The following is a 26,517-nucleotide window of genomic DNA, read 5'->3' as shown; positions in this document are numbered from 1 at the left end:
TGCTGGGAGCAACTTCACTTCCTGCTGCTTCTGCTGCTAGGACAATACTCCAGTGTGGAAATCCACTCACACTCCTCCAGTAACAGAATAACAAATATACAGCATCATCAGCTCCAGAAAATAAGAAATCACAGATCTAGCTTCAAAATCTTTGGAGGATTTCTCTCTATGTGTACACATACAGTTTAACAGTTTTACAGATGTATATGCATGCATGTGAAATATACGCAGTTTGTATTGACCAAGGTGACCTGTGGTCTTTGGAATATGTGTGGCTTGCCAGCTTTTCACAAGGCATGTGCTGCAGTGGAACAGAGACTGCTATGTAATCTGGATCCCCAGCCACATGAAGAAATGGTCCAGCACTATTTGCCAAGGCAACTGTTGCTAGATCAGCATTGGATGTCATCTGCTCAACCTGGCTTCATCCCAGGACTCAATTACAGGATCCTTTAGGTGACACCTGGCACATCTCACATCCACTCAGATCTGTCCTAGCCTCTCTGAATTAATGTTGCTTGTATCTTAAGCCTCTCAGTCATGAGAGAATCAGCTAAGAGGACCTAATGACCTTGTGACTCCCTTCTCTATGGCCACATGTAATCACAGGACACACCAGGCATGAGATGCTTCTCAGCTAATTTGGACATCTAAGAGACACTCGTCTGAGGTTAAGATAATTGTCAAATCTTCCTGTCATTGTCACTGGGGAGGGATCAGCTCCTCCCAGAAAACTTCTTCCCTCCTGTAATGATTATCACACATACTCAACTGTAGGAGCCCACAGGACTGTCATAGGTTCAGACAAGTCATTCTTAAGTGTTTAAGCAAGGTGAGATGAATTCCAGCTCAAGTGTATGGGAATACATGGTCCCCACTGAGACCAATCTTCAGTGCATTCAAGTCTGTTTTTAGACATGATAAATCTCCTGAGAGGTGCTTTTTGCACTCTGGATTGATCAGTTTACCAGTGAGCCAGGCCTGACCCTCTGTTGGGTCTTATTAAATAACACACTAGTTTTATTTATGGATCAGTATGTGAGTGCGTTGCTAAATAAAGTGGCTTCTCCTCAAATCAGGGTATCATTGACAAACTCTTAAAAATCCGACCCATAAAATAAACAGACTCCAGGAGTTACCTGTGACTCCCGCCACTGCAGTAACTTCAAGGTAACAAGAAGTCAATAAATCCCCATCAGCAAAATCCCCACTGGGATCCAGCAACTGAGACTCTGAAGCAGCAGTCATCAAGAGAAACTAGGTAATTCAGTAAAACGTTAAAGTTCCCAGAGGAACCATATTTGGGCTGCCTTGAATTGGTGAGAGAGGCAGCCCTGACCACTTACCAAAGGCAAAACATAGGCCATTGAAGAGGTTCCTGTTTTGATAGCGCCTGTAGAGCCACTCTGCTGTCTGCTTGCTCCCTGCCTGTGATTAGGCTGTGTGTCATCCCTAGCTGTCTAGGTGCCAAGGCAGAGGGACCCTGACCATGTGAGTATGTTCTCATTTCACTGCTCAGGTAGGAATAAGTCTCTGTCGTTCTGTTCTCCTTGGTCTTGTAGATCCCTAAGCTTATGTCTGATAGCACCTTCAGTTTGCAGCATGCAGTAATTCTGATTTCAGTGGGCAGAGCAAACCCTGCCTTTGCCCTAATGTAGCTGAGATCAGTAACATTTTTTCTGGACTCTTTCAGCACAGGCAGCTTTCTGCTGTCTCCCTCAACAGACTGCATTCTCTACAGCAAGGAAAGAAATAACACCTCACAAAACGTGGCTGAGCACATCATTGCATTGATCCAAACCAGCCATGCAACAGCCAAGACAGGTACACAAACTGAATAGAAAGGATTTAGGAACCCGTGGGCTACGTTGCATTGGTGCCTTCTCAGGTAGACAGATATACTTACAGTCAGGTTTGTATGGCCTCCAGCATCTCAGCATCAGAGCATGTTGTAAAAATAAGTTCCTCTCCACGCCACTGTCAAGTGGGGAAGGACTAGTGAGCTTTATTGCATGTATGGGAACCCCAGAAAGCAGGATACATTCATCTCATCTTACTTCAGCTGTTGAGTCCAGCTGGTTATTACAACAGTCTAATAATCAGGGAAGCAAGGCCTGTACCTCTGCAAGACTCTTCAGTCCATCTGGTGATATTAGACAAATCTGACATTAGGCATATCATGCCTTTCTGGGCTGATTAGTGATTTGGTCTTCATCTGGGACCATATACCTAATGCTGAATGAGTTGAATCTCATCTTGAGGGAATCACAGAATCACAGAATCAACTAGGTTGGAAAGGACCTTGAAGATCATCTAGTCCAACCATTAACCTAAGGGAAGAGGGACCTTAGAGAGTTGTATGCATTAAAGGAGGGAACAAACCTAGCTCTTCTTAGTCACAGCCATGTGCTCATACCACTGAACCATTTTCTCTCTTATTTGTGTAAACTGAGGGGATTTGGGTTTCCAGCATGGTAAACAAAGATTTAACTACTTTCTCCATCCTCCCAAATAACTTTCCTTGAAATTAACATGATAAACAGAGCCCTCAGTCTCAAAAAAAGGCCTTCTGCTTGGGGTTGGTTTTGTAACTGATCCTCTGCTGGAAAACAAGCAACTCGGATTTCTGCTAAATGCAGCTCAAGGGAACCTCTTAACAATAAGATTACAAACAGTCTTATACCCTGCTCCACTGGGTCCTGTAACAGAAGAGTAGACACCCACCCGTGGATGGGTTTGTAATCCTGTGTGATAAAGAAGCGTTAAGGCAGCTAGCAGCACACAGAGAGCAGCAAAGAGTGCCTCGCTCACCTCCAGCTTTGTGCCCTGCTTGTCAGACAAAGAGTGGACAGAGCAGGATCTAGCACCTGGGATCAGGAGCCAGAAAGAAGCTGTGGCCACATGCTGGGCATGTGTGAGTTGCAAAGGCAGTGGCGGGAAAGGAGAGGGATGTTTGACATAGAAAGCAGGAGACTTGACAGGCTAGAGTATTTTCATTGTGAGAATGGCTTTCAAAGAATGACATTTTAGGGAATAATAATCTTGTGTTTGTAGTTAACACCCTTTAAGGCTTAACTGCACTGTGACCGTTAGAAAGTTGTTCTTTCAAAACGAAAATTCTCACATAACTAGAGAATGTAGAAGTCTGTCTAACCTGCCTTTGAAGATTTTCCTTCCTTCCTGTCCCATAACAGTAAGTGCACACAAATAGCCTGATGTATCCATAGAAGCACAGTGGCAGAAATCAAAGATCAAAACAAAGATGACATGTAAGGAGGCAGAGTCATAGACAGGAGAAAACCAGGGACTATGCTACTTCTCTTGACTGGGGAATAGCAAGAAACTTGCTGCCTATCACATAGTTTAGGAATATGTGTTGGAACTGTGACTTCTAAATGTCTTTCCTTAAGGTTAGGCTTAAAAGCACAAAGCAGTTTACAGCACTTTCATTCATAGGTCTCAAAAAGTGCAGTGCAGGGAGGAGCATCTGGTAATCCCTACTGTAGAAGGGAAAACAATGGCCCAGAGCATTGTATCACTGAGTAGCCAAGTTGGGAATCCCACCCGAATCAATCCTGTCTCTGGACAAAGCTGTGACTTCCCTATGAATACAACAGGTAAGTTTTTCACAGGCTGGGGCTAGGGTTTTTTTGGCATACTGTATAACCTTTCCTTCACAAGGGAGATGAGAATGACAGCTAGCAACCAGCCCCCAGCCAAGGCCTCACTGCTGCTAAAGGCAGAGCAGGGCCTGCAAGGAGAGTGTCTTGGTACAGTAGGACGGGAGTTCCAGCCAGGACAGCTGAGGTGAAAATCCTGCACAAATCCATATGAGACACCCTTGCAGCTCAAGACATCCATCAGCTAATCCTCCCTTTGGCAATCCCCCCCGTTTACCCCTTCCATCAAAGGAGCTTGGATTACAACGGCTGCTGTCTTAATGAGTGAGACGCTGAAGGAGGCTGGTTTCTCCAGGACAAAAAGTAAAGTACTTTGCACTGCCTGGATCACCTTGCCTCTTAAGAGAACCAGTCATTTAACAAACTGTTACTGAGCCTCAGGAGGGAGGCGAGTGCTAACCTAGGGAGCTGTGCACACAGGTGGGTTGGGGCCAAGAGCAGCTAAGTGCCTTGTCTTGTGCCGCAAAGTAATCATGACCTGAACTGGGCACAGAATGTGTATGTTCCACCTTGCAGGTTTTTGAGCAGATTGTAAGGCCAAGGCCCTGGCCATTCATTGTCGCTGCAGACCTAGTGGTGTTCTTTGGCGGAGGAAAAGTGTTAACTCACGTTTCCTGGCTGCACTCCAATTTGGCTGACTGTATTCTTGCTTTCTTAAATTCCTGCCCCAACCAACCAAACCATTTTGACTGTTTGCTGATTTCCCCAATAGCTTCTTGTTGGTGGTTGTGGAATGGCCCCTCTTTCATCCTGGACCTCTCTGCATTGCATTGCTTAAATAATCTTGGGTTGTAAGGTTATCTACCATGACATTCCCTGTTCTGGAGAAGCACCTTTGCAAGATGGGTTCCCCCCCATTCCTTTCCAAGCCTTGGAAGTGTGGCTGTCACAAGAAGGATGGTGGAGTAGGGTGGTCTCATGTGCTATTGCAGAGCTGATATGCTTAGAGAAGGCTTTACAGTTTCACAGTTCCGCTCATCGTTGTTTCCCTGTAACTATCGTAACAAACTGCCCATGCCCCTCTAATCAAAGAAATGTGAAGTCAGCAAGAGGCCCCAAATACATTTCCTGGCAACAAAAGTAAGTCTACTGAGAAGTTTATGCAAAGAGAATATTTCTAGTATATACAGTTCTGTCTTGTTCTCAGATGCCCATACCAAAGCAATTACTGTATGGAAGATGCTGACTGGCTGGAAGAACCTGTCCATTCTGGGTCTGTAATGGAGTCTGTGAGGAGATCAGCTTCCTGGTGTGGAAGAAGGTAAGTGTATGTGAGGAAGGGAGGCTGGGGCATGTTTATTTGGGAGGGTAACCTTTCTGCACTGGAAGCCTACTTTTTAATTTATTTGGTGGTCCGGGAAAATTCATCACATCACATTCTTCAGTTTCTATTTCCACTGAGGTGATAACATCACGCCAGAGTCTTAGCTAGCTAGCAGGGATGCAGCTGTATAAAGTGCAGGCTGGCCATTTCATGATGGCAGTAATGCAGTTTGTCCCTAAGACAAACAAAGTTGCACAGAAGAGGTAGAAGTCTGGGTCCAGCCAGGGAAATGCAGGTCCAAGGCCAACTCTGAACTTTGAGCCAGCTCACGGATGTTTTTTTCCATGTCTGCTTTTACCCCACCCTTCAGCTCCTCACAGATCAGATCCAGAGACACGTGTGGCCTCTATGTTCCTGTAAGCACGCTGACTGCTGTTTCACAGTTCCTGGGAGAAATGCCCAGGACAAGTACCAGGGTTTTTCAAGTAATAACTGAGAAGCATTTTGATTGTCTGGAATTGCAGGGCATCTTGGCTTCTTGACAGCACTGCATCTTGCAAAACAAGGATGAGGGATCAAGGCCTGCAGGAGTTGGCACAAAGACTGACGGTTGTGGCAAAGTGCTGAAAGCTGAGGAAGGTTAAAGAGGAAAGCTCTAGAGTGTGAGGTTTCCATGGTAGAGAATCAGTGGCTCTCCCAGTCACATACTCTCTTTTTGGTGCCATCCCACATGCTAGCATGGATACAGGGGAAAACTCAGTGTCTGCTGGGTCACAACCCCTTGCTATGGCATGCCTGGGTTCAGACTCTCAGTATTCAAAGGGATGTTGGGGTATTTACTCATGGAGTCTCACAGCACCCCTGAGAGGTGTCCTAGTACTTTACCACCATTTCACTCACAGCAGTAGCAAAGCAGCGCAGGGAATCACCTTGCACAGACAGAGAGTATGGCAGTGTCAAAGCCAGAAAGAAAAAACTTGGGAGCTGCCTGGTGCTCAGCTCACTGTTCTCCTCCAAACCCTCCTGCTTCCTCTGCAGAATGCTGAATCCACTTCTGAACCCCATGTCTCATGTTCCTAGTCTATCTTGACACCAAAATCTTAACAGCAGTTTAAAACTGGCATAATAGGTTTTGATAAAATGCATCTCTAAGCTTTTGCAGGCAGGGATTCTATTTGCAAAAGCCTAACTGTTCCTCCTGCAACACAGTGCAATCATACTCTCAGAGAGTTAAAACAACCATGCGTGCCCTTTAAAAGAAGAAATCAGGAGGATTTTTTAGACATTTTTAGGCAAAGGTTCTTTTTTTTTTTTTTTTTTTCATTCAGCCTCCTTGGTAACCAGTTAAAACAAATTCCTCCAGACTGTAAACTAGAGATAATGGAGTTCGCCTTTAATCTCAGTCCGCTACAGATCAAGTTACCTCTTAGAAATTACTTATCCTGACCAAGCAAATGAATTGGAATTGATGTTCTTAATTGTTTTCTAAATTGCTGTTCCCCACTCCCTTCCTCCCCTTCTCTCCACGCAGCTGTTTTGCATCAGAATCTAGTCTAATGGGTACTGTCACTCACACAAGGGGGTGAAGTCATGTGGTCATAAAAGAGAAAGATTGGGGGAAGAGAGGGAAATACCACCCAGTGCATTATCTGGCTGTGACACACACAAATTGAATAGAAATAATTCCTCCTAGGGGGCTAGTCCCAACAATGGACACAGTTCTGTCTTGGGCTAGAAAAATGTGGAGACTCACTCCATTCTCTGATACTTGCTTCTCTCTCACAGAGAAAGAAAATGATTAAAGCTCTAGTTTGGGACACAGGAAACCTGAGTTGAAATTGCTGACTCTGCAGCAACCTCCTTTGTCTAGTTTTGTGCAAGTTGTTTTGTTTATGCCTTAGTGGCTGGATTTGTAATACATAAATAATACAATTCCCTTCCTTTCTCCTCAGGGCAACTATGGTCTTTCATTGGCCATATCTTACAAAAAAGCTTAACCTGCTGTCTCCAAAAAGTGCTTCAGTACTCCCTGTGTTTACATATATTAGTCTCCAGTTCACTTGGAACTTACATTTGGGCTCTGGGAGCATCAGGCCAGGACTTAACACCAGAATCTCATCTCTCCACATCCTCTGAAGTCTTAAGCAGGAACCATCTGCTGAGGATATTTTGCTTATATAAAAATCATTCCTGCATGTGAAATGTGTGCAAGCAAACTATTTCACCAACTTCCATGCCCTGCTACTATGTTCCCTTCCAACCTATAAATGACCAATAATCCCGGTTTTGCTGTCAACAGTTTTCCAAAATTCAGCTGTTCCCTTTCAGATCTTGTACTTCCATGGATTGGCAACTGGTTTCTGCTCATCTGTCCATTCAGAGTAGAACCTAAAAGAGCAGAGGTTATCCTCTTCTTAACCTCTCCCAGAAGGTCTTTCTTAACAAACAACAGTCTATCACTCTTGTTACACTGTCAAATTAGTTTTCTGAGGGAGACTAGGGAAACGGAGAATTTGCTGCCCACATAAAATGCTGAAGTACCTGCTGGAAAAGCTGCAGACTCTTGGATACCTATTTGTAATATCTGAGAACACTGTGTAGAATAAGTCCAAGAAAAAATGGTGGGAAAGAAGGATTTTATACAAAATGAGTTTAAAAAAAAATCATGATAAGTGCTGGAAGTAGTAAGGAAAGCTGACTATCATAAATGTGGAGATTTTTTCCCTCCTTTTCAGTAAGGAGAACATGGATTGATTAGGCTCACTGCAGCACTGCACACAGCTCTCAGGTGCCAGATCATTGTTGACACTAGCAGAAGCATGTGCATTTACTCTGCAAATTCTAGTCTATGAGAGCTGCACATTAAGCATTCTTCATAAGTGGAAATAGACTCTAACACTGGCTGGCCTGTCCTTACAGACACAGCCACTCTGTTTAAGGAACCTTGTTTCTTAGGAAGTGTAATGCAAATGGTTATGGTGATTCATGTTATCATCACAGTGCAAATACCCTTACCACCCTGGAGAAAGGAGAGGGAAAAGAAAATCTACTTGTGATAAACCTTAGTTTTATGACTGGGAAGTGACTTGATGTGGTTATAGAGAAAATGGTGTGAGAATCCAGAGGGGATAGATTTTGCTTTTCTTTGTTCTTCTGCAATTAGTCATCTCTGAAACAGGTAGGTCCAAGACCTGGTCACTGTCCTGGAAGGAAGAAAATCAACTGTGCAGGTATTGGGTGTTGGGAGCACAACTTCCAAGTCATGTGTATCAAGTACACCTAATTGTCTAAATCTGGAATCCATTCAGCTGTCTAATAGTTTAAGTGCCCAGTTCAAAGCTAGTTTTCAGAGATCTCTCAGAATTCAGGGTAGCCAGACAGGCAGTTCACAAGGCTGATACATCCCGCCCATCACAGGCCCTATGCTAGGAGTCTAGTTGCCTCTATCAGCAGTGTTCCCTTACTTGGTTCTGTCAAAGTGGTCCAAAACAGCAGACTCAATATTTAAAGTGACTAAGTATGATTATGGCTCACAGGAGAATGACCTCTAGGAAGGGATGGCTACAAAAAAGCGTAGGTAGGCAGTAGCATCCTTCTGTCTTCACATGCAGGCACTATTTTCCAGTCTGGGAGGGAAAGCAGACAAAAGGGGATTAAAGCAATGCTCAGGAAGGAACAGCTTCCTTTTATCACAGGAGGATTTTTCTAGCTGTTAGAGCTATAAGCTGAGCTCTTGCACTTTTTGCTTCTTACCACATTATCAGTAAGGAAGAATCTACAACCAGCATTTTGCTGAAGAGGTGCTGGGAAGAAGGGAACCCAATGTGCTTTTTCTGTAGCAGTGTGTGCTAATAGCAGGAAGGAGAAAAAACTCATTTATGTCAATGAAGAAAACAGATGTGACCCTTAGATAGTGCTACCCTTGCTGACATTAGGTACTTGCTGACTCCTTGAATAGCCCCATTCAGATCAATGTAGCTGCTCTTGGAGCAAGGTTCTGCTCAGTGTTAATGAAGATGTCGGAATCCGTCCCACAGGAAATAAATGCATTGAGCAAGAAGGGGCTCTTTTATAACCTCTTTCCTAGAACATGTTTGGAGGCCTACATTTGCAGCTGGTTCCTATCTGAAAGCCAGGACAAACCAAGCCCCCCTCACCAGAAGACGCAAGCGTGCCCAGACTTTTGGAAGTTCAGCTTCAGATCCAAACATTTGGCTTGATCCAAAGTCGATAGACTCCCACTGACCTAAACAGATATTTGGCTCAAGCCTCCGTGACTTGGGCCCGTCCTGACTCAAAGCAATACACTGTACACCAGTACTACTGGCATGTCTGGGCCCATGTCTGTAAGAATATGATCCTTTTTCTTTTTTTTTCCTCTTGCTTTTAATTTATTTTAGAGAAGGGATTGGTCTCAGGGAGGCATAAACTCCCTTCTTTTCCATCCCTGATTGAGTATCAAACTCCTCCGCTGAGATTTCTCCATGGAGACATTGGGTTTTCCTGGCAGGCAGGGTTGCAAACTACTCAGCGGAATGTCTACAGCTCTGCAGCTCCAGAGGAGCCAGGAGGCTGGGCATCCCAGCCAAGGGAAATACTGCTGTCGTCCCAAAAACACTTTCATGGAGACTGAGGTGCACACTGGATTAGAGGCAGCTAAACTGGCTTCTTGGGGTTTTTTGTTGGTTTCCTTTTCCCCCTCGAAAATCTAAAGCATGGGGAAGAGAAATCCACAGATGAGAAATCTGGGGATCCTTGTGGATGTTGCAAAATGTGATGTGTTAATGGATCTTTTTACTTCTGGTACTGCTGGCTTCTTCAACACATACGCACACATACACACATACAGAGAATAACTTGGCAAGCTTGTGTTTTCATGGCACAGCACCAGGAAATGGGAGTTCCCCTCCCAACAGAGAAGATCAGGGCAATGAGGCAAAGGTGGGGAATCAGACCCAGCCTGAGTCTCAGTGGAGCGCTGGCCTGGACAATTTACACAAATAATCTCCAGGAGCTCTGAACCCGTGCTTCATTATGGACACAGACAGTGCTGTAGAGAAAAGACTGAAATTGCTTCTCTTTCATGGCATCTGCAGTGTAAAAACGGTTTTCGTCCAAGACATTTGTGGTCGGAAAATCCTGACACCTCATAAATTATCTTAGAGGCGCAACAAAGCTTCAAAAAGATGAAACTCAATGCTGAGGTCAGCAGGAATTTTTTTGCATCTTCTGCAGTGGAGGAGCGTTTTCAGTCTCAGGAAAACCACCACAAAAAGAGGCAGCAAGAAGCGAGAATATTTCTTGGCATGAGAGCCTCAGTGCTCAGGGGAGTAAGGCGTCTTCTATTATTTATTTTTGGCCACCTCTGTGTTCACACATCATCAGAACATGATCCAAGTGACCAGGGGCAGCCTGATGGTGAGGTGGCTGCTGCAGTTAGGTGACACTTCCAGGTCCACCCACTCCGGCTAATTACCCTTGCATAGTGCTGGGGGCTACATGGGTTGAGCACCTTCCAGGACTGGTCTGACAACACTTTAGAGGTGAGGTGGGTGTGGGATAGGGGTGAAGTACTGCAAAACCACAGTAGGCTTCAGTGAGTTTGCAGACAGCATGGAATAGTGTTGCGAGGAATAGTTTATGGTCTCTACCAGCACATACCCACAAGCAGTCGGCATTTTTTAAAGCTGTTTTCCTATTCCTCTTGACTACAAATGCAAACCCACTGCTGGAGCTCTGGCTGCCCTGCTGCATGAGGCCAAGCAGGCTACTTAATCCCTGACACCTTCCCATATTTATATCTGCCTGACAGTTTCTCTTGCTCTCTTCTTGGATATGTCTACTTTGCTATACAGAGGAGAGTTTCCTTCTTCCAGACAAGGTGGAGAAGGAGGATGCTGAGGGTGATTTTACACACAGCCCTCTTTAGCACAAAAACCTCTGCAAGGTTCTTAGTTACCATGTGTGGGTATTGAGGTGGCAACCAACTATCCTCTGCAGCACATTAAACCCCGGGTTGCTCAAAACAGGGAATTGAGGTGGTGCTTGAAAGGAGAACAGACACCTGGTGTCCAGCATGACCTGTGGTTCCCCTGTTGTGGTGTGTGGCAGGAAGGACCTAGACAAAGCCAGTTAGTTCAGGAAAAGGATTTTTTTTGTGAGGTGAAAAGTGGAAGAGATGTTTCTAAGAAGGCAGAGATTCCTGTCTCTGTCAGGAAGAAATCATCTGTCCCATAGAAGGCCCTGTTGCTGCTCCTGTCAGCCTGATGCCTTACATAACTGCTGCCATCCTGATCCATGCCTGGCCTTGCCCTGTGGTGCTCGTGGCAGGAGGTCTGGTGTGCTGCGTGGTGCTAGACTTGTGCCTGCAGCCTGGTGAGGGCTGCTTGGGAACGGCAATGCCCAGGATGTGACAGCCGGCCCTCCTGCAGGGTCCCAGCATCCCCCTTGTGCTGGGGGATGCAATGTAAAGCCAGTTTTGGAGGCAGGGACACTATTCCCTGGGACAGGGAATATCCCCAGAGTTTAGGGTCATTAGTTATCCTCTTTACCGAGTGATCATCAAAATGCCTCCATTCTAATCTGTATCATTTCCTGTTGCTTTTGTGAGTCTTACTCTGGAAAGTGAAGCTACAGGGTAAGCTGTGAACTGCTTTCCATTTCTGTGGGTGGACAAAACTTTGAGATTTAAAACTTCTCTCCATATGTTCAGCCCTCTGAGTCCCTAGCAGGATCTGACCTCCCTGCCCACTTAGTAAATCAATGGTTTCTAAGGCATGTAGAACTTATTTTATGGCAGCAAGATGCATTTCACTAGATTTATGTTATTAAACTGGAGGGGGGGGAAGCCTCCTTTTATTTGGGGCACTCCTTGAGTTTTACAGGCTTGTTTGAGTAAGTAATTATTTTGGTAATGCTGGGGCCTCCTTTATTGAATCATAAATGCATCCTGAACAGCTCTCAGAATAACAAGCAGACCTTTCCCTGAAAGTCTATGGATTGCCCTGATTAGTGAATCTGAACATTAATAGTTTACTCTCCCATTAGCTTTGCTGCTGAGGGCTGCCTTGGTTCATTTCTTGGGGGCTGCTCAGAAGATTGTGTATGTAAATGTTTGCAGGATCAGTGCCACAAAAGAAAAAAAACAACTCAAAAAGCCGTTTCTTTGGAAACATCCTCTCTGACCATGTTAGGAAAAAGGATCAGATAATTGGGATCTTTATGATGCTTATTATAAAAAATGTTCTGGAACTAGTTCAAGCACCAATCAGAAAACACATTGTTCCACTAAATCACTTTCAGATGCCATTTCAGATACAGAATACAATTACTCCTAGTTTAAAAATATAAATGTTCCCTTCATAAAACACACACACAACTATTTTAATTTCTTTTATTTCTATCTGTCTTGGCTGGAGTTCAGGCCTTCCACAGATGATCTATCAACAGATTTTGTACCATTTCTCTCTGCCAGGCGTTGTGCAGAGCCAGCTGTACGGTCAGAAGAGCTCTGTGGCATGGACATTAGGACTTTACATACAAAAGAGCTCTTGCACAAGCCGGGGGGCTGGAGGCCCAGGCTTGGATGTGTATGTGCTTAAGAAATCAACTCAAAGCAAAACCTGGCACAAAGATTCTGCCCGAATGTTGTATGAAAAACCCACCCGACATGCCTGGAGGGGTTCCTGGCCTGTCACTTTTTGTTATTGGATAGCTATGGGTTTTGTGAAGCAAACTCCCCTCCCTATGTGGTGGCTGCCGCCCACGTGCCCTCCTTGTTGTTAGGAGAGCGTGGAGGCCATCTGTGATGAGCTCAAACTGCAAGTCTGGCCCTGTTCATAATCGGGGGACCCACCCGCCGTCTGTGCTGTTTATGTGCGAGCACACGCTGAGTTGCAGGCAAACTGGGAGGTGTGAAAAAGCTGGAGGGGGAAAAAGCTGTTACACTGTGGGCTGGATGGGCTGCGCACCCTATGATCGCCTGGAGTCAGCACAGCGTGAGCCCACTGCCCCAACACAGCCCCTGGTTAAGACATTTAGTGTTGGCAGACACAGGCAATCTCCTTCCTTCTGATTCAACACATAGACAGGCACCTCTGGAGGGCTTCTCATCCTCTCTATAAGGTCTGACTCATTTCCTAGGAGGGAGCATCTCTGCAGAGAGGTGTGGAGGGAGCCAGAATAATCCGATAGCTAACCCCAGGGCTTTGCTAGGCAGTAAAATGGGTGAAAAAGGGTCCCAATCTGCCCAGCGGCAGCCCAGGGGCAGGCTCCTGAGCCTTGTGCTTTCATGCTGTAGCTGCCAGGCAGCAAAGAGGATTTTTCTGCTTCACCAGAGAACTGTGCTGCCTCCGGGTTGGGACTGTCTGGGACATTTCTAATGGAAAGCTTTCCTCATCGTCAGGAAATTGTCCTTCGTCATTGCTGAAATCCTTCTCAAGAATGGTTCTGTTTTGGTGAGCCCTGCCCCAGCCACGAGTCTGCGGGAGCGCAGCCTGCTCTCCTGCCAGCCGGCTGCGTTCTTTTCCAGGGCTTGGGGCCCCTGTGCTGCGTTCAATCCTGCTGTGGGATGGGAAGCCCACAGACACCCGGAGTGTTGCCCCAGAATCCAGACAAACCCCCCAGAGATGCCAACCCCCAACAACCTGGCAAGAAGCCCTGGGAACCTGGGATCAAAACAGGAATAACGAGGCTTAGCATTCTACCCCAAGGCTAGGGATACTTGAGGATGCTGCCATCTTTCAGACACTCTGCGGGCTGTCCTTTTTTTTTCTTTTTCTGGGGCAAACAGAGGGATTTCTCAGCATGAAGGCAACATGAGAATCCTGAGGGCTGCATTTTGGAAAAATTTATATGGAAACATTTTCATACTTTCCAAAACAAAAGATGGTAAAGGGTTTGTTACTAAGGGAAAATTCCTCCACTAGTTCTGCAAAGGCTGAGATTTCTGAGTTTCCTTAGCGCTGCTCATGGCTTCTTTAGGAGGGCTTTAGCCCTGCCATTGAGAGGAATGGCCTTTGAACTCAGTGGTAGCTTAAATACAATGTGTGAAATCCTGGCCCCAACGAAGGCGGTGGACTTCCAATGGCTTACACCTGCAAGTGATAGGAGGAACTCAACCATGGTGCATTAGCTGACATTGCTTGGGCCTCATGGTGGAGTAAGGGATCTGCTCTGAGCCAAACTCTTGGCTGGAATGACCAAAGGCAACTTTGCTCCTGTGTCTCCGAAGGCTGGGAAGTAAAGTTTGAATGGAGAACAAAGCCATTTCTGAAGAATGGATGTTTAGGCTGATATATGAGTTGAAGAAGCGTTTTATAGCAGTCTGAAATAAATATGAGAGAGGGGATTTTCAGAAGCACAGGCTGTTCTTCCTACTGCTCGTGACAGATTTTGCAGTCAGAACAGAGTCAGGCTGATGTAAGGTGACTGTGGAAATTTGACTCTCAGTGCTCAGGATTTTTAGTGTTTTTGGCCAGAAAACTGGAGCTCTTGCTGAGGTATGATTACTTCTGTGATGTTTTGTTGTTACAGTAGTCATAGAGCCTCATTTAAAGGTGCCCCTGGTACCTTGCTGCATCCCTAAAGAACATGCGAGAAATTTTTGATCCAACAGGGCAATACCCAACCCAAGTCAAGGACAGCTCACAATCCCCTTCAATGAGTATTTTTTAATTATTACATATTAATGTCATTAATCACTTTGTTTTTCAGCAAAATGGCTGTGGCCTTTGCTGCAGCATGCTGATTTCTATTTATAAGAGGTGTTGCTGACAAATGTTTCATAACCGTTGCATTATGATGTGCTTCTTACTTCAGGGATGCAAGTTTGCTCTGCAAATAGGAAACATTTTTCACAGATGATATGGGGAAATGTTACAGAACCTGATGTTGCTAACTAGAGAGGCATTATTGGGTTTGGGGCTATTCATCAGGCACTAGTCATTGATACGTGTGTGATTATTCAAACCTTTCAGGTTTTCTGTTTTTCAAGACTATATTCCTAGCCCTTCTGATAACGGAAAAAATTCTAGCATGAGACAACTGCACCTGAAAGCCTAAAATAACCTAGAAAACCAGTGAAAATGTTTCACATTTTCTGTTCTTTTTTTCTCTTTTTCTTTCTCCTCTTCCTTTTCATGCCTGCCTCCTGATTCAATACTGAGGTTTGGCAGCATAGAATACTGCAGCGGGAAGAGAGCCAAGATTGTTTGTGCAGATGGGTTTAAGCTGCAGTATCAAAGGTGTAGCTCCAGCCTCAGATCCAAGTGTCACCAGAATTTGGTTTCTGTTCGCTCTGATGGTTGGGCCTGAGCTCTTCTGCACAACAAAGAAAGCTTAATTCACCTATGTGGAGGTGTGGAAAACCACCTGTCAGTAGTTATTAGCAGCAGTGGGACAAGTGTGGTGTTTCTACGTATGTGTCTCTTCTGGGGCTCACTCCTCATTCCACCGTAACATTGAAAATGCCAGAGGAAGCAGAAGCAGCAGGAGCAGAGGTAATGGGCTCAGAATGGTGCCAGAATGCCACTGGTGAGTTTCCTTGCAAGCTGCCCATGGAGCGGGCCCGTCAGCATGCACCAACAGAGCCATATTTCATTTGCACATAAGAATCTGGGGTTGTCCTGGGAGGCTGCGTAAGAAATAAGGCTCCATGGTCCCTGCGAAACCAATAACAAATACTGTGTTCCTCCTACAAAGAGATCAGAGCACAGTGGGGTGCCTGCAGCAGAGGAAAGCTGGGACAAGGGCAGAACAGCAAGGATGTTTGTTAGTTCTTCATTGTATCTCTTACCAAGCATAACTAACCCCACCACCATCAGTAGAGATTGTGACCATGTAATGAACCCAGCTCCAGGACCTACTGGACATTTATCATTAGAAGATTTTTAAACAAGACATGTTATTTTTGTGCAAACATTAAAAAGTACCTGGTTTGAGTGTTTTTTCTGGAGATATGTAAAGAAAACCCAGTTTTGCCCAAAATTAAACATTTTTATAATGCAAGAAAGTCTGTTTCCACAGTTTTTAAGTGTTCTGAAATTTCATGTTTTCCAGTATGAAATATATTTGGTTATATATTTTTAATGTTTCAGAAAATCTTTGTCAAAGTGGAACATGTGTGCTCATATATTTATGAATATAGTTTGACTATGAGAAGCGTATTTTCAAAATATTACCTTATCACCAATATAAAATGTTTTTACTCACTCTGGAAGAGCAAAGGAATTCAAAATCATGGAAAAAAGCTCATGATATGGAGGACCAGAAAGAAGAGGAAGGCAGGCAACAGTGAAGAGAAAGAGAGGAGAAGGCTTTAGGAAGGGAACAGAGGGCATTCAGTGAAGAACCACCAAGGTTAAAAATGGAGAAAAGCAGATGAAGCTGTTTGCAGGATAGATTCCCTGATGTGGAGAAGTCCTGCATAGGACGACTCTAGATAGTCCATAGCCCTTGACCTAACTTTAAGGTCTGGTTTATGTGGGGTGGTATCAGAGATCCTGGGTTCAGGATGTTCAGGGAAGGCCCCCAAAGGAGGCAGTGCTGTAGGCTCCGGAAACCTAAGGAGCACTGTTCCTATACAAACTGGGAGCCTGGAGATCATCCAGAATAGGGGCAGAGCCTAGCCTGCAGCCCGACGACTTCTCCATGGCCAAATACTAGAGCAGGGCTGACAGCTGAGGAGGATGGAGCTGATGCTCTTTACTCCCAGCACCTCTCTGTCACTGTCAGACAGACCTGTCCCCAAGGGCAAATTCTGCAGAGCCAGCTGCAGCCATCCCCCTCTGCAAAACATACACACAGTGTGGGGTTTCAAAGGCTTGCAGGGGCCTTGAAAACCACCTCTTGGGTGTGCTCCAGTCTTGAGTAAACACTTCAAGGACACCACCGAGGTCCCCTGCCTCTCAGGCAGCACAAGCCAAAGTGATAAAAATTGAAATAAAACCCCCAAAACAAAGACAGAAGAAAGGGGGAGGTCCAAAGGGCTAAGGATGTGAGTACTGCTGGGCTTAATTGTCTTCTTCCTTGCTCTGCAAGGAGGAATGTTGCTGGGACAGCATTGCTGTCTTTTGGATTGTTACTGGTTGGGGGGTTTAAAGTATTTTTTTCTTCCCCCAAAGCAAACAGGCAAGTGGCATAAAGCAAATGGAATTGCAGTTTTGAAGCAGGGAGAGTCAGAGATGATCCCAGGCTGCAAAACCTAGATCTGGGTTTTGAACTCCCTGTGCAGCACAAGGCTGTGAAGGCCTTCAGCTAGGCTAGGTCTGCCACGTGGAAGAGGGGGCGAGCAGCCAACTTCAGAGTCAGGTTCAGGTTTGGATTCTGAAACAAACCTCTCTCCCCAAAAGTTCAGGGTCGTTCCTGGAGGCTCAGGAGGGAACAGCCAATTCCAGCCCTTCTTCTCTAACAGGTCTTGGACTTACTGTAACAATTCATCTGGGCCCCTAAGGAGGAGAGCTGTCTTCTTTGTGATGATAGTTAAATATGTGCTCAGGCTCATTCTTTAATCAAAGATTTACATTATATTAGGCTTAAATTGTTTCTGTACTGTGGGTGCACCCCGATTTTACAGACCTTGCAGGCTATTCTGGTTTGGAACATGTGGAGAACTTCTAAAGACCATTGAGTTAAAGCAGGTAGATGTTTCCTCACAACCTGCAACCTTGTTTCCATAATCAGCCTTGAATCCACACGATTGACTTGTTCTACAGGGACGTGAGGGGCTGGAAACATCTGGGAATTACACACAAAACAAAAGCCTTGAGCTCCAATAATGACTGCAAATCCGTGATTGCTTCTTGGTTTGAAAGCTGGAATTCTCCCCAGACTCATGGGCTGACTGGACTGTCCATCTAATGGTTGGAAAGGAAGCAGTTATGATTTGATCAATATTTCAAGCAAATCAGTGAGGTCGATTAAAAGTAAACTCTCAGAGCATGTTCACATTGTGGATTAGCTGCATAAAAAGACTGCTTCGAGCTCTTGAGCCAGGAAAAAGCATTACAAGTCGGTCACACCTCCTCATCCTCATGGCCTCCACAGGCACACAGTTGAAGGGCAGTTCAAGGAGATGGAGCTGGTACACACAAAGTAACCCCAGAGTCCGTGATTGACTCAGGTCAGTGAAAGAGGAGTAAAGGCAGTACAGTTACTGGGTAGGAAATAGGGTCCGTGAAGCATGCAGGAATTTCAGACATTGGGATTTTTTGCAACATTTATTGGAACAGACAGGCTAAGAGTGCTGAGGGATAAAGGATCCCAAATCAAACAGCCTAATTGGTCTCAAATGGAGTGACTAAGGAACTCTCTCCATTTCAAAACAGGTCGAATTGCATTTTAGAAGGAGATCTCTGAAATTTGAGTGAGAGGCCTGGATAGAAAAATGAATGGATGAACTCATAATTGACATGGATTCCATTATGGCTAATACTTGTGTCAGAGCTGCCACCAAATATGGCCTGCATATCCAGTCTGGGGGAATTCCCTTTAGAGATGTGACCCAGGTGAAGCAGACTATTTACCATGAGCCTGTGAGGAACTGAGACTTTAATTGCAAACATATGGCTGGGTAACTTTCCAGCAAGTGAAAACTGGGGGATAGGTAGTGACCTGCTCTGAAACAGATGAATCAGAAGGGCTTTCACTATCTCCAATCCTCATAGTGGGTTTATGCTGAACAGAAAATTGTAAAGAAAGGAAACATGATGTCAAAATACAATGTTGGCACAAAGAGCCCAGTGACTTCAGGAAGAATGAGGGTGAAATTAAGTTCCCTGTAATTTTACTTTGACATAGTTCCTTGTTTGTGTCTTCTAAAAGGCAGCCGTCTGATCTTCAGGTTGCTCCTGTCCTAGAGAAGACATAAGGGGGCTTGTGTTGTGAACAGTCCTGCCTGGAGTCAATTCCAATCTGAGAAGATGGCATGAAGGACAAAATCATCACCCACTTGTGATGGGGACAAGTGTAGCTGCTTAAATTGCCAGTCCTGGTGTTCAGCAAGTAGGGTAAGTGCAGCAAGGAGGACCTGGGCACCAGCTTCTGGATCTGTTTGGTTCCAGGGACAATAGGGAACACCTCTGCCCCCACATCCATGATCAGGATCAACAAGGTGTAGAAGCACAGGTGGACCTACAAGGTAGATGAGGCAAAGACCAAGGGCAAGGGCCCAAGTTTAAAGGTGGCTTCCACATGAGTTGGGGAAGGGCACTGTAGAGGTTGCTCGGTTATTTCACGTTGCTTTTCACAGCAGTCTGATCCCAGCTTGCAGTTGCACTGTATCAGAGCTGGCCTGCAGTGCAGGCAGCCAAACCCCAAGGAAAGGGGAGAGGCTGCAGAATAGATACCCAGAGGTACTCAGAGCCTTGGGAATGCAGACTGTGGGGTTCATCTTGTTTGTTTTTACCTCTTCTGACTTTTCTGAAGGTTTTCCATGCTTTGCAGAATAACTTTAATACTAGGAAGTCCATGTTTGTTTGTGCTTTCCTCTGGGACCTAGAAGCATGTTCTTAAGCATAATGAGGGATGTAGAACTGTTATCCTGGGTGACTGGGAAAGAGCAAAGGGGACTGTGGGCTGGAACTGATCACAAGAACAGAAGGGATGAGCTCAAGGGAGTTTTCTTTTCTGAAAGTTTTCTTTTCTGTTTGTCAGATGGCCTTGACAGGACAAGAACTTAACAAGACAACAGTTACCTTGGTTAACAAGGACAAGAACTTAACAAGACAACAGTTACCTAGACAGGGCTGTAGCTGAGTCAGTCAAGTTTTGTTACGTTGAACAGCATCTTCTTCTGGGTCCTGGCTTGAGAGAGGCAGCTCCTTAGTATTGCAGATGGCCAATCAACAGAGAACTTGCACCTTTTTAGTGCTGGAGTTGACTCATGAGTGTTGGAGGCTCAAGTTCTGGAGTGAAATCCAGCAACACCTGTATTTGCTGTGGAGAAGGGATTTCTCCTTCCTTCAGCAGGTATCCAGGTAAGGCGAGCAGAAAATCAAATGTCAGATGGGAGGTTGGCTTTTGGAAGAGAACCAAAGATGAGTTTGAACAAATATGACAACCTGTGAGTGTGGGGTTTGTGTCTGTAACTACACTCTTCCATGTGACCTAAATATTAAGGTTTGAAGAGGCTAGGATTGTTAGTAACGTACAGCCTAATTGCTGCTTTGTGATGATATTTAGCAGTTCACACAGGTCAAAGCACCAGTTTTGGTCAGGATAAAATTTTTAAGAGCAGTGTCTGGGACATCTGTGGCAAAGGCACTGGTTATGCTGAGTAGTCCTGAGAATGAAACCAAGAAAAGTTCGGTCTGCAAAAACTGAGGCATTTAACAGTAAATATTCCCTAAACCAGTGACCACATGTCTGAAAAGGAAGATTTATGCAAAATGGGAAGGGAAGTTTCATAACAGCACTCTGTAATAAAATAACAACAGATATACACACACACTGATTCCAGATAAGATCAAATATCCACTGTCCAAAGATGAAACACTTTTCTATTTATTTTTCTCCTTCTGACTATGAAATACTCTTTTTTCTCAGACTGACAGTTCCAGGCAGAAATGCTGTATAGAATTCTTTCAGCCGCTGCTGGGGGTGAGCTCTCTCCTTTGCCTTTACCAATGTATGTACCTCAGGTCTTTCTTGCCTGTTACTCTTCTTGCATATCCCAGTTCTCTTGCCCCTCAAGTCCTGCTCTCTTTGCTCTATGCATCCCTTTCCAGGACACTGGAATGCATCTCTACTTCACTGTTCTGTTGTCAGTGATTTTAGCAGATAACAGAGGTATGGACTGGAGTGGAGCCATCAGAGCAATTGTGGGATCTGTTGGAAGGGAGGAAATGCAGAAAGGAGAGAGAAAAGGAGTAAAAATATAGAAGTGGAAGGGAGGGGAAGTGAGAAGGGGAAGGTGGAGAAGGAAGAGAAGGAAAGGATAGAAAAAGGGTCCCAAAGAATGATAAATTACTTTTCTAAGCAATGTTATATATGGCCTAATTTATAGTAAATTAAAATATTGTTAATCTACAAAGGCTGTATTGTTCTCTTTTTCTGTTGGCCAACTACTGCTAACGTAAGCAGGAACGCTGCTCTGGGCTGAAGAAGTCAAGAGCCTAGCAAGCAAGCCTGGCACCCAGACTGGAGCTGGAAGTGGGATTTGGCCTCTGCTACAGAAAGACTTTGAGGACTCAGACTTAGAGGAACCCAGGGAATGTGAGGCTGTTGGGCAAGCTTCAGATAGGAGCTTTTTGTCAGTGTTTCTCCTACAAAAGCTAATAAAAATACATCTTTAAATCTCTTCCAGGAAGATGTCAGAGCTCTCCTGCAGAGTTAACATGCCCGACACAGAGACCAACTTAGTCATTATAGGGTAAAGCATAGGGGTTTAAATCCTACTAGGACTTCATATATCCTGCAAGCTTACTAAAGGAGGTGCTGCTTATTCCATGATGGGTACAAATGTATGTGTGTGTGTGTGTTTGTGTGTGTATGACTGTGTATAAGCTTATGCAGCTATATGTTTTCTCCCAATAATTCAGTAATTCTGCTTTCGGCTTGCAGACTCCAGGATCCTGGCCAGATGGAGCAAGAGAGGCTGCCAAATCCGTCAGGTTGATGGAGCCAGCAGGCTGCTCCACCTGACTGTCTGGAAGCATTCTTTTGCTCTCTTGGGAGGTTCTCAGCGCGTCTCCATTTCCTCTGAAAGAAGGTTCACCCATGACTGCCAACATCTCTGTCAGGTCTTCTTTCCATGGGTGCTGCCATTGCAAAACCCAGAGACCCATGGCTCTTCTTAGCACTGTTTTAGCCATCTCCCAGCTGCATAAGCCCTGAAAATTTCCAAAATGTAGATAAGGAAGCAGATGAACACAGCAGAAGAGACATAGGCTCTTGGCTAGTGCTATAGCTGCTTTATAGAGATAGAGGAGATTGTCTTCTCAAAAATTCCTCATATATCTCACAACCTGGTGAAGACAACAACAAACCGTATTTTTCTGTTCTTTTAAAGGAAAAGAACTTCTTTGTCAACACTGAGAAGAGATCCTGAAGAATCCCGAGGTGCGTGAGGAGGTAACAAGAAGACAGCTGAAATTTATGTTATTTTAAGTTTCTATGCTAATCTCAAGAATGATCGTGCTGAGAAAGTAAATCCTTTGCAAATGCTCATGAATCTCTGGTATTCAGGTGCCCTGCAGGAGAGATGCAGAGACATAGAAAAGATTTTCAGCACTTGATCTCAGCATGTGGTTCTCATTTGGTGCTGTGTTCTGCCTGTTCCTTGCCTGGGACAGTGTTCAGAACAAGTGGGGTTTTCAAAAGTGATCCACATAGGGGAGAGCAAGAAAATTCCTGTTTCTCCCCCTACCCAGTCTAAACAGATTGCTCCAACTGCACCTCCTCTTCTGGATCCTCCTCCCAAGTACAGGTGAAGAATGTTTTTTCACAAGATTTGGAAGCTGATGCTTGTACATCACTTGCATTGACAGTTCTGTTATCCATCTGGAGTCATGCCCTACTGTTGCTCTGTCTGATGGGTAGTGTTGTCTCTTACTGTGTTTCAGGCTCGTTTTACACCTGAAAGTGCTATCCTAAGTGCGTACATGGCAGTGAGGTGGAGCTCCGAAATAGGAGAGAGGGACAGAGAAAAAGAAGAGGTGGAAAAAAGCACCAGCAACAAGCCCAGCAAGTTCACTGAATGCATAAGCAGTACCATCAGTGTGTGCTTGTGAAATACTTAGTTGGAGAGAGTAGCCTTACTGGTTCTGGCTGATTCAAACAATAGGTCTCTTTTACCTGTCATTAACATGTGAGATGTTCACCCTGGCCAGGAAATCTGTCACTTTTTGTCCAGTTCACTGTAGCTTGTCACACACTGAAAAGACATGCAACTCCATGCTCTTTTCTCTCTTTCCTTAATGCAGAGGTTCCCAAACCATGACAAAGACCCCTATCAACCTTCTTTAAGTCTTTTGGAGCACTTAGACCTTTATTGTTCAACTCTGAATAGAGAGCTTTTAAGAATACTTGGTTCTTCAGGACAACTAGACTTTTATAACCTCACCAGCCATCCATAGATCAAGGGTGGGAAGTTCTGTTTTGGCCAAAAAGGTGCCAATTTTTGATTATTTTCTCTTTGATTTTTAAAATACAACAAGAATTCTGGTGAAGAAGAACTGCATCTAATAAGGAGCAAAGGATTAATGAAGAAGAAAATGGGAGATCTTTTTTTGCTGACGTGGAAAGGGAGAAAAAAATAAAACGGCTGCTTGTGGAAACATGGAAAGTCTCCAGTGTAATGATAATAAGAATAATTTCAAATATATTTTCTGAGATCTGAACAGTATTTATATGCAAATACTATCTAAGAAGGTAGTGGAAAAAAAAATCAGTTTTCCTGACATTGGCTGGGAAACAGAATTTGCAGTTCTGGAAGACTTGCAATTTCCATAGGAACCAGATGAGATGAAGTAGAAAGACTTAACAGAGGTGATTAAAAAGTATTTTGTACTGAAAACAAACTTTCTAGCTGAATGACATAAATTACATTTAAGAGAGCAAATGACTTTCTAGTGAGTATAAAAAAAACATGCCAGTATCTGCCCTTTGGTAACTGTGTTAGAAAGCGTTAGATGGCAGAGAGCTCAGCTGCAGAGCACAGCCATGTGCAGTGCACACCCATGGGCACATCTTTGGGGTTGAGTTGATGTAAATCTAGTTTATGCTACCAGAATTTTGTGGTCCTGTTAGTACTCAAATACATGCAAAATAAACTCAGTGCTTCATAAATCGAGAAAGGACCTTCACTATTTTCTCTTGTTCTGAACAGAGGTCGGAGGTGAGTGATGGGGCAGAACACTTCATCCCTGCTGTCTGATGTTTGGTAATTTTAATGAGAAAAAAAATTATGGATTATATCCTGCATTAAAGATTTGTCTCCTTTTGTCTTTTGTTTTGGTTATTTTAGCAGTAATAATTTTGTGGTTTCTGTACTCACCTTCCTAAAGAGGGGTGCCATCACAAACAAGCAAGCTACTTCCTCTGTAGTGCTATTTCTGTTTTATTAGTGAACTAAAAAAAGAGCTTTGATCTACTGTTCAGCTTGATATGTAATGAGATATTTTAATCAAATTCTGCTCTTGACTGAACTCATGCAAGATAATACAGATATAAGTTCTTGGGGTTTCTGGACAGTCAGATGGGATCTTGCAGTTAGATCTTGTTGGTGTGAGTTCGGTGGACACCACTGCAGGGATAGAGATCTTTCCATAGAAAATTCATTGCAGGATTGGGGCATAAGAGCAAATGCATTTGGCCCTGAACACAATTAATTAATGCATGGCTAAAGCTTGTTTATATGTGTTCGTCCTTCTCCCACTGAAGTTGATGGCAAAACTCCCATGGAGTTCAGCAAAGTGGGATGGAATCTATACAAAAATTATTTTTCCCAGAACAACTTTGCAATAACCAGAGGATTTGCAAGCTCCTCACTCTGACACATTGAAATAATTTGGGACTTTCATTCCATTTTGCTTTAATTGGACTTATGCTACATCTGAGTCTTCCTAAGTGGGTTGCTGTGCCTAAAATATGTGCAGGCATGTTTGCACTCTCTGAGGGAACACGGAGGTTAAACTAGAAGGTGAGGTTATGTTAGCAAGGATATTTTCTTTTTATACTGCTTCCAAAGGCAACCCTGTTTTGGGCTCACCACTCTGCCTTGACCGCTCTGTGCCTCGCCATACCAAATCATGCTGGGATTTGATGATAAAGCACATCCTCTTTCCAGGAGCCAAGCCAAGCCCTACATCCTAACTCACTGGTGTTCTGGTACCTTAGGCACTTTGTGGTCAGGAGGCAGACTGTAAATGCGGGTATTAGCTGTGGTGACGCTGGAATGTCCAAACCCTCTGTAGGAAGAGAAGAAAATTCTTACAAAGCTGCTGTTGCCCATTTCATTCCTATTTCCTTTGTTTTTATGTTTCTCAGACTGTGCCAGCTGAGATGATAGCTCTTAGCTGGATACCAGCACTTGCAGGGCCTGATTTGGTTCATGTCTTCTATAAAAGTTTTCCATCTCTGACCAAGGTATTTCAGATCAGGGTAAAAATGTGAGTAAATCAGAGCTGGCATCTATCCCAGACATATCAATTCCCTTAATTCTCTTTTTCCTGTGGCTTTGGGACAATCAAAATAGGGAATGTTTCCATTGCTATACCTTTATGAAAGTACAATATGTGAACACCATATCCTGAGTGCATCTAGTGTGTTTCCTTACCTTGGTTGTTACCAACTGCACAGATTTCTCTGGCAATGATGTGAAATGGAGCACTGCAGTAGAGTAAATCTTTTGGTAGGGCTTGGTTCCAGGGAAGATCAAAACCCCCAGCATGACAGTTAATGAAACAAGGAGAAAGAAGATGGGAGCTATCATTCCCAGCCAGCCAACACTAACAGAGTCCGAAGGCAACTGGAGGTGCCAAGGTGTCTGCTTGCAAAATTTGGAGAGAGCTGTGGGGGTCACAGGGAGGGCTGCACCAAGGCCAGTTTTGCTGGCAAGAAAAGTGACTTATGATGACAGAGGAACAGTGGAGACAACTCATCCTCTCCAAGAGGACACGTAGTGTCTTTTTTAAGATACAGAACAAGCTGGCATTATTCTGCATCCCTTGGGCAACAGTACTTTGCTGTGGAGCTGACCTGGGTGGAGTACATGGAGCATGGCCTGGATCTAGGGGTATAAACTGTACGCACAGTAACTGCAAGGACAAAATAGCATGAACTGAGCAGTGCAGAGCACCTGGTCCCCAGGGCAGACAGCCAGTGCCCTTCATAAAGGAGTTAATGACAAAATGTGTCAGTCTGCTGTAGCATGAGCCCTAAAGCAGAGCAGAGAGTGAACACCTCCTGTAACGAGCCTATTTATCTCTAAAGCAGTGTTTCTCAGACTGTGATCCACGGGCCTTTGGTGGTCTATAAAACATTCAGTGGTGGCTCATGAAATAGTAGTAAACCCTCTCTCCTCCCTCCAACAGCCACAGAAGCAAGCACACAAACAAAATGGAAGAAAATGAAAGCTACTATAGATGTAACTTTCAAATTTTAGTCTTTTGCTTATTTAATTTGATATATGAAAAATACACAAGTTGGTCTTTAGATTATTTTTTTTTTCTGAAAAAAGGTTAATCCTTGGACTTGAGAAGTTTTAGAAATGTGGCTCTGAGGGTGCTATTTTTGGAGCCAATTACAACAGCATTGAAATGTTGAAAGATTCCTTTTGTTTGTTGAAAGATTAGGCTGAAGCCCTTCAGTCTATAAAAGAATAATAAACCCTAGTGGAATAAAATACTTCATTGCAATGAGGATACAAAAGCCACCTCAGAGTGGTATGTGGCCTGGACAGAGGCACAGGGCCGGCAGGGCTGGTACTGATAATTGCTAGAGCTGTCAATGCCCAGAAAAAAAAAGTCTGTGCTCTTTCTTTATTTAAGTTACACAATCTCATCCTCCACCTCCTGCCATCACCTAGAGCTGATTTGGTAGCATTTGCAAAATGATATGCCTTTATACAGTATG

General features: G+C 44.3%; 1 long non-coding RNA gene across 2 annotated transcripts; it reads left to right on the top strand.

Annotated features, from left to right (window-relative positions):
* The first annotated feature begins 1,791 nt into the window (after positions 1–1,791).
* LOC113483147 lies at positions 1,792–26,012 on the top strand. 2 transcript variants are annotated; one of them, XR_003398966.1, is made up of 8 exons: positions 1,792–1,888; positions 3,457–3,617; positions 4,828–4,941; positions 18,766–18,950; positions 21,248–21,313; positions 21,505–21,683; positions 21,953–22,014; positions 22,506–26,012. It is a non-coding gene; the product is annotated as an uncharacterized LOC113483147 (long non-coding RNA). The 2 variants fall into 2 exon arrangements; XR_003398967.1 differs by lacking the exon at positions 21,505–21,683 and having other exon boundaries at positions 21,953–22,002.
* The last annotated feature ends 505 nt before the right edge of the window (positions 26,013–26,517 follow it).

The sequence above is a fragment of the Athene cunicularia genome (genome assembly GCF_003259725.1).
Source record: "Athene cunicularia isolate RWA chromosome 8 unlocalized genomic scaffold, athCun1 chr8_part1, whole genome shotgun sequence".
Lineage (NCBI taxonomy): Eukaryota > Metazoa > Chordata > Aves > Strigiformes > Strigidae > Athene > Athene cunicularia.
Note: the sequence above shows the minus strand (reverse complement) of the source record. Positions and strands in the feature narration are given on the sequence as shown.